Below are 7,999 nucleotides of genomic sequence, written 5' to 3' on the forward strand. Positions count from 1 at the left end.
CATAGAAGGCGGCTTGAGGGGTTTGAGAACCATGTAATTGTTGGACAAACAATTGTTGATTCTCGGCATTAGCCAAGAGATCACGAAATGAAGGGGCCGGACGAATGGTTCGTTGAGAGGTTGAAAAATTTTCAAACAAAGGGCCGAGTCCACAGAGGAACTAATGAGGTTTGTCTTCGTCGCTTATGGGGTGTCCAATAGCCGCAAGTTGATCGACCAAGGCTTTAAATTTTCAACCAAATTCCGAAACCGAAGTTGTTCCTTTTTGAAGGGTTCGAAGGGAGTCTTTGAGGGTGTGGATTCGTTCAATAGAGGAGTTGCTATAGGCATCGGCGAGGGCTTTCCAAACGGCTTTGGTCGTGGTATGACCTATAGTTTCGGCAATGGCTTCTTCGGTTAGGGTAGAGTTAATGAGAAGAAGGACTTTTTGATCGGCAAGTTGCCAAGCAATAAAGTCAGAATTCAGGATAGTTTTGTTATCATAGGTTATGGTTTCGGAAGGAGGAGAGTTGTTGCTGGTAATATGGTCGGAAAGTTTGAGATACGAAAGGACCGGAGTAATTTGTTTCTCCCATGTGAGAGAGTTTGAGGAGGTTAATTTGATGTTAATAAGGTGGCTAAGGGAATGGAGGGGAAGGGATTGAGTTTCGGCAGCCATGAAAGGGAAAAAGGAAAGGGGAAAAGCTAAGAAGAAAGGATCTTTGTTTTGTTTTAGGCAGATACCATATTAGATTGCAATGGTTCAACTTTATTTTTACATTCTTGTATAACCTCTTTATATACAAAACAATGACAACAACTAAGGAGATAATTGCTCCTCTAAACATGGCTACTATTGACTAAATAATTGTACATAAAAGACTTGATGGAGAAAAGGATATTGCTCCAACAATTATGTTGTTTCCTTATACTTTGATTTTACAATCTTTTGATAAATTTTGACTTCATTAAACTGCGTAATATGTATGCTGGTTAGCATGAGTCTAATCATATATATGATTTCAGTGTTATTTACACTAACAAACAACTATACTAACTAGTAAATACTGTTCGCGCTTAGCTGCGGATAAAGGTACACAGAGAATTATTGAAATCAATCCCTAAATCTTGCAAATTCAGTTTTAAACTACACAACAGCAGCCAAACTACACAACTATTTCTAATTCTTCCTTACCAATGAGTGCCAATTGCATGTTTTAAACTCAACACAATCTTAGTTGTCATCACCAACAACGCTGATGTACCTGTGTATCTTCCTGTACATAAATCATTAAGTTTGTGTAAGTTCCAGACTAAATACATAAAAAACACCTTTTCAATACATATACTTTTCTTTGTTCCCAGGGCCGTCTCAAAAATTTTTAAATATTTCTAGGCCCAAAGCGGATAGCAAAATTGGAGCCCTTTTTGTAAACGAAAAAAATTGCTATGGATCCTATTATTCATATATCATATTTGTATACGTATAATTATAAATCATAAACCTCAATGTTAACAATCTCAAAGCCAAAATTACCAACATATAATATATTTTCTTAGAATTTGAGGTCCTAGGAAAATGGAGGCCTAAAGCTCTTGCTTTATTTCACTCCCCCTTGAGCCGGCCCTATTTGTTCCTCATATTCATATCTAACTTCGTGCACATTTACCATCACTTCAAGCACTATAATGTCTTTTTATTCTTCTGGTAAAAAAAAATAAGACCACCCGTAATGGCGAGTTATTTAAACATAAATTGGCCTCATAATGCCCCACAACCCCCCCCCCCCACACACACACACACACGCGCGGAACCAGAACGATTTAGTTAGGGGGTCATCATAAGCTTATATTCTATACTGGTTCAAATTAGGGGGTCCATCTCTAAGTTTGTTCTTCAAAAACTCAAAATTTATAAATTAAAATTCAAAAAGTTTCGGTGACCGGAGGGTCAACGGACCCTCCTGACCCCCCTCTGGTTCCGCCTCTACACACACTTGCTCATGTTAAGAAAACTACAACTCAATCGAATTTAACAGAAATTCGGGTTCTATGGAACATAAAATCAAAACCTGAAGTGCAATATACAACAAACTTAAAACTCAACTTTAATCAGGAAATTTTCAAGTTGATAGTTTATAGGCAGAACCATCACGTTATTGATTGCTGCTATCTTTGCTATATAAATGATTGAAGTTTACATCAAAGAATATAGGTCATAAATTTAATCAAATTGAAAGTCAGACTATTACCTTAGCGAGAACCTCCTATGAGCCCTAATACCTCCACCTTTGTCAACAGGAACACTTATCGCACCATGCACACTGTCACAGACCCTTTGAACCCTAATAATCCATCATCACTTAAGTCATCGATCAGTACCATCATGAAATCCCTCTTTCTCCTTTTGATTCTATGCTCAAAATAATACAAGTTTTTGGATAGCAAAAGAAAAGCACTGATGGAAAATAATATAAAAAAAAACAGAGGAGCCCTTGGTAGAACTCAAGAAGTATCTGATAGCGAAGTTGGGAGCTGGTTAGGGCGATTGGATTATAGGTTTTGCATAGTGTGGAAATCGAATTAGGGTTATAATTAGGTGGAAGATTTCATGGTATAGGTCGACTGGGAGTTGTCGTCAACAGTGGCGGAACCAGAACTTCTTTGTAGGGGGTCAACATAATACTCTCTTTTCTACCGGCTACAACTAGAGAGTCTAAAACATGATTTTTCCTAGAAAATCTCAGATTGTACATATAAAAATCTTACAAATTTCTATGTCCGGGGGGTCAGCGGACCCTCTTGACCCCCCTCTGGTTCCGCCCCTGGTCGTCAACACGATGCTCAAAAATCAAAGAAAGCATCAGAAAACCAAAGAGAACAACCTTCTTGTCGGCGGTGGCAGACATCACTTGCTTACCTCTGATGAAGGAGAATAGAGGTATTGGTGGTAGTAATGACCGGCAGGACAACCTGGAAACGGAAACTTTAGCTAACAATCTACCCAAATTGTTATATAGAGTAATACCCAGTGATGAACGTTGTAACTTTTTTAACTTTTTTTAATTAATGTGTAGATGCGATCGTACAGTTGTCAAGTGGATATTGTTTAAGTTCTATCAAATGGTATAAATTTAAGAGTTAGTTTAGGGGTATGTGAGTTTGTCATTAAAAAATTATATATTAGTGTGTAGATTATTTTGGGAGAAAGATATTTGCTATTTGATGGTTAACTAGTCTGAGAATATCCAAGTGTTATATACAAATTCACTTAATAGATTCACATATGCTGTAGTATTGCTGGTTAGTTTTATCAGTCAATCTACTATATGAATTACTCCGACTAATCCCGTCACCATTATAACGTTTTACAGATCAAGGATAGAATTAAACGAGCTGAAAAGAGGTTAAAACTTGGTGTCAAGAGGTTGAAACTTCAACCAGTGGTTAAAGAGGAAAAAATAACATATTGCCGTCACTATATGAATGGAAGATGCCATGAGGTTATCTACTACCTGTCTTATAATTTCATTATCTTTTTCTTTCTTTTTTTCATTATTAAATGAGTAAATTCCTTTTTGAGTCCCTGTGTTTTAATGGTTTTAACCATTTAAGTCCAAAATCAAAAAGTTTAACGCCCTGAGTCCCTAGCCATTTATTTTATAACGTTTTGAGTCCAATTTTGTTCATTTTATAACGGTGTCCAATTTTGTTAAAAAAATTGGACTCAAAAGGTTAAAATTTGTACACAAAGGGACTCAAATGGTTATAAAAAAAGTGTTTAGGGACTCAGAGCGTTAAACATTTTGATTTTGGACTTAAATAGTTAAAACCGCTAAAACACAAAGACTCAAAAAGTAATTTACTCTTAAATTTATCTTTTGGTACTTGTGTAACACTACAAATCTATTCATTTATGACAGGGTGCGAAGTGTAAATTCTCTCATGATACGACCCCTTTAACTAAATCCAAGGTATGTGATTCGGTTTTTGATCCATTTATTATGAATTGGTCAATTTGGGTTATGGTTAATTAAAAGTATTATTAGGGTGTAAGGGGTGCTCACCTAAGAGGTGAGTCCCCTCTCTTACGCCCAACCAATCCTCGTGTGCCACGTCAACTCCCCTCTTAAACTCCCCTAACACCCTAAATTGATGGCGACACTCCCCTCTTAGGTGAATTGGTTTTTTTTTTTTTTTAAAAAAAAAAAAGCATTGATTGGTCACTCCCTCTCTCTCTCCTCCCTCTCTCTTCGGTGAGCCGCCACCGGTTCTCTCTCCTCTCTCTACCTCACCGCATGGATGGCGGTGTATCCCCGCTCGGCAAAACACCTCCCCGATGGGGTTTTCGGTGTGCACCCCGATCGCCCTTAGCTTTAAAATGATAAGGGACAACTCAATTCAGTGATTGATGTTTCTTGATTTTGCAGCCATGTTGTGTTTTTGCGCGCCACGCTTGTATGAAAGGTGATGATTGTCCATTCGATCATGAACTATCCAAATATCCCTGCAATAATTATCAAACAACGGGTTCTTGCAATCGAGGTTCAGCTTGTATGTTTTCTCACGAGGTATTATTTACATCATTTGTACTTATCATCTAAATATCTAATTGAAGTAAAACGCCTTATTTTCTTTAAATATTTCACATGTATCGTTCTAAATTTTAATATATCATATTTAGCTATTAGCCTATTTCAAAACACTAAGATTATCATATTCATCCATTTCATATTAATTAAAACTAGAATTACCACCCGCGGCAAATACGGCGGGGATTCATTATTTATATATCGTATTACATGAAATGCAAATGTTTCTTACATGACCGCGAGCCTGTGTATAAAACATATAAAATAATAACTAAGTCGATCTCTGACCCGCGTGTTGCGGCAGACCTATCAAACGGGAAAAAATAGATGTGCTGCGATGGGCCTGTCAAGCGGGAAAAGTAAATGAAAAAAACGTTGAACCTCACACGCACGTTGCGGCGTGTTAACTCGGAAAATTTAGAACGAAACGTTAAACGGAAAGTTTGCGAAAGATGAAAAGTATAAGGTATCGAAATTGAAAGTAAAAAAATGTTAGGGTTAAATTACAAAAGATAAAAAGCTTTGGATTAAAAGCAAAAAAATCAAAGGAGTTAAATTGAAAAAGATGGAAACTTTTAGATTAAAAGTGAAAAACCAAATTAATCAAAGGTTAAATTACTAAAGATTGAAACTTTAGACGTAAATTGTCAAATATGAAAACATTAGAGTTAGAAATGAAAATTTCAATTTTTTTTTTTTTTGAAAAATTCCCAAAGCCAAGAATACAACCATTTTAAGCATAAAAAAGTTGCTTATTTATAAGGTTTTAATACTCTTTTATTCGAGCCCTAATAACTTCATTGCATTGAAAATTTAACCCCCTCAAAACAAACAACCGAGATTACCTTCTAATTTGTCCTTCTCTTAAATAGGAGCCTTACTTCCTTAATACCATCTTCACACAAGAAAGGCATAAAAATCCTTCATTTCTTCAACCATTTAAATCAAGATTCTACTTTGGAGGCCTGCTATGCACTAGGAAAATGCTTAGAGAGAATAATGTGCGTGCGTGTGTATGTTTTTGTACAGTCTCATTCTTTAAAGGGAAATTGGCCTGTAATAATCTCACCTAGACCTTATTGGCCATTAATAATCCCACCTCAGAATATTCCCCCCACCAGTCCCACCTTTCACCTATTTTTCTTACAATGGTCCCCCATAAAAAAACTTAACGGAGTTAAACTTTTTTTCCAAATTACAAACAGATTTTTTAGGGCTTTTGATTAGAACGACGATACGAGTCCGTTGATGTAAAACTTGCCTCGAAACGATGCTCCAAACGATGAAAACGACGCTTCAATTCGGATGTTTAAATTTCCAATTAACCAAAATCAAGTCACTTGGAGCACCATCTCGAGGCAAGTTTTACATCAGTGGACTCGTATCTTCGTTCTGATCAAAAGCCCTAAAAAATCTGTCTGTAATTTGGAAAAAAGCTTAACTCCGTTAAGTTTTTTTAACAGGGGACCATTGTAGGAAAAATAGGTGAAAGGTGGGACTGGTGGGGGGAATATTCTGAGGTGGGATTATCAATGGCCAATAAGATCTAGATGAGATTATTACAGGCCAATTCCCCTTCTTTAAAAACCATTAGTGTTAGTTTGAATTTAAAAATACCAAAAAGCCAGGTATTATAAGACTAGAACTCTTGGCCTCTTTGTTGGAAAACAAAGGGATTTACCACCATGTTACGAATAATCTTGATAATATGATGTTTATTTTAGGGGCTGTTTGGTAGCCTCTTAATGATCATTCAGATGCTACCTCTTAATAGTTTAAAACCTCTGAATGAATAAAAGGTAACCTCAAGTCTAAATGGTTAAGAGGTAACCTCTGAATGGTAAATCATCACATGTCACATTCTTCTACCTTCTCATTGGTAAAATTCTTAATGGTTCCATTAAGAGTTAGCCTCTTAATGACCATTCAGAGGCTACCAAACAGCCCCTTATCATTTTTATAGGGTCCTTAAAAAATTAATACAACGGTTCTACAAGATTTTTTAAAAACATTAGGATTCGAGGAGCCCGACCCACTCTATGTGAGTATGCCCTGGCCTCAATGTTATTATTTTATTTAGTAACATAAATGCATTTTTTATGTAGAGTCTGCTTTGTATTAGTTTACAGGGTTATTGGATTTTATCACTCTCATCTATTGGGTATTGTCCACTGCCACTCTCAACTATTACTTTGACTCCTGCCACTCCCAACTTAACACTTAGTGTGTTTTGTCACTCCGGTTGAGTGGTTTTTGGCTCCCTCTTTTATCTTTTAGGAGCAGATTCACCTGCAGTCATTAGTAATTCATAAAGTGTTAGCATAATATTACCAATAACACAAGTCCAATACTAAGAAATATTCACCTACGGAGTGACACAACACACAATAGTTGGAAGTGATAAAATCCAATAACCCTAGTTTACATGATGCATACATTTGATTTTCCTAATGACTGTGTGCTGGATATTTATGTCCGGTTCGATAAGTCAACGCTACCGACCGAGTCTTGACCCGTAAGAGTTACACCGTGGGCAACGAACTAAAATCCACTTAACTGGTTTAACTGGTAATGACGAACGACATGCGAAATGGATCATAATTATATTTATGATCATGAGCGGGTTTATGTTAATTAATAAACTTGTTGCAAGTATTAACTGAAAGACGAGTACATGGACCAGGTGAGACAAGTACACTCATCTCGCCACTTTTCGTGCATGCACCTGTGTAACACCCCGTGTTACGAAAGTCAAAGTCAAAGTCAAGATTGAAGTCAAAGGAAGAAAAGATTGCTAATTGCGAACTGTCACTCCTTGCTTAATTACTGATTTGACTTCTTTGACATGTAATCGAATCTTTTATTTTAAATCGCTTTAGTTGTATTATGTGGAGTATCTATTAATTATCGAGGTTTAATCGATGTTTATCGCATGTTTTATCGCTTTATCGTTAATCGTATCGCAATCGCATTCGCAACTTGAATTATGCGTTCTGGATATTGTTTTACGTGTGTGCTATTTATGTGTTACTTGTGCATGTTTATTTATGTTTATGTTTGTGGTGATTAATCGAAACACAATCGCAACTCTATCGCAATCGAATCGCAAACGCTAAACGCAAATTTACTTAGGATGATTGTATGTTAGATATAGCGGGTTTTGATTGAGCAAATGATTGCAATCGCAACTCTATCTCAATCACTCGCTTAAACGCATCACAACGCTTAACACGTGAAACGAAACGTCGAAACGAAACTCGTCGGAGCCACTCGATCGTGTGACTACTCGATTGGATGGCCAACTGATCGGATCGCAATCCGATCGGGTTGCCATCCGATCAGAGTGTCATCCGATCGGTGCCATCCTATCCGATACTTGTGCAATTTCCCTTTTTGGCAACCTATAAATACCCCACCTGTCACATCAT

At 36.8% G+C, this 7,999-nt stretch overlaps 1 long non-coding RNA gene across 1 annotated transcript; it reads left to right on the plus strand.

The window, feature by feature from the left end:
• The first annotated feature begins 3,351 nt into the window (after nt 1–3,351).
• On the plus strand, nt 3,352–4,620 carry LOC110905580. The gene is made up of 3 exons (XR_002573243.1): nt 3,352–3,482; nt 3,903–3,953; nt 4,410–4,620. It is a non-coding gene; the product is annotated as an uncharacterized LOC110905580 (long non-coding RNA).
• The last annotated feature ends 3,379 nt before the right edge of the window (nt 4,621–7,999 follow it).

This window comes from Helianthus annuus, chromosome 14 (genome assembly GCF_002127325.2).
Source record: "Helianthus annuus cultivar XRQ/B chromosome 14, HanXRQr2.0-SUNRISE, whole genome shotgun sequence".
Taxonomy (NCBI): Eukaryota; Viridiplantae; Streptophyta; class Magnoliopsida; order Asterales; family Asteraceae; genus Helianthus; species Helianthus annuus.